This window comes from Sinocyclocheilus grahami, unplaced genomic scaffold (assembly GCF_001515645.1).
Source record: "Sinocyclocheilus grahami isolate Dianchi unplaced genomic scaffold, SAMN03320097.WGS_v1.1 scaffold555.1, whole genome shotgun sequence".
Taxonomy (NCBI): Eukaryota; Metazoa; Chordata; class Actinopteri; order Cypriniformes; family Cyprinidae; genus Sinocyclocheilus; species Sinocyclocheilus grahami.
Window position 1 is genome coordinate 557,157 of NW_015505734.1, and position 577 is coordinate 557,733.

The 577-nt window shown below is 34.7% G+C and overlaps 1 pseudogene; it reads right to left on the bottom strand.

Moving 5' to 3' along the window:
- Positions 1 to 577, bottom strand: part of LOC107556111 (unconventional myosin-Ie-like) — an 18,433-nt pseudogene that overhangs the window by 7,691 nt on the left and 10,165 nt on the right.

Below are 577 nucleotides of genomic sequence, written 5' to 3' on the forward strand. Positions count from 1 at the left end.
TTTTATGATTTATTTATGTGATTTATTATTTCATTAAGGAATTACAGCTGAACTGCAGATGTTGTGCATCGGTGCATGAGTGCATTAAGGGGCTTTTAAAAAGCTTGGGCTAAAACAGCAGTAAAAATAGCCAAATAACCACTTACAACTCACTGCTCTGCATGAGCTCGATGATGTCGCTGAACAGCACATCCCTGTTTCTCTCACAGAAGCCACTCACATCATATGAGACCTGGAAATAAGGGCTCTTATTACTCTCACCAAGAAGTTAATCAATATCAGAGTGACTCTACTTGCTAGAAGCAGACTAAAACACTCAGGGCAATTAAATTCAGATTATTAATTTAAGTATAATACTCATGTTACCAATGTGCAGGCGCACTGAACTATTGATGAAGAATTAATACATCCTCATTTACAAAGTTGTGTTTGTTTATCAGATATTTTGGCACATCTGATTTTTGCTATAAGAGTGTAGTAATTTTAGCTTTGTTTAAAATTATGTTTAAGTCCATTTTGTAAAATATCCCCCAAAGTCAGTACAAAAGATGTGAAAATATTCCACATATTCCATCAC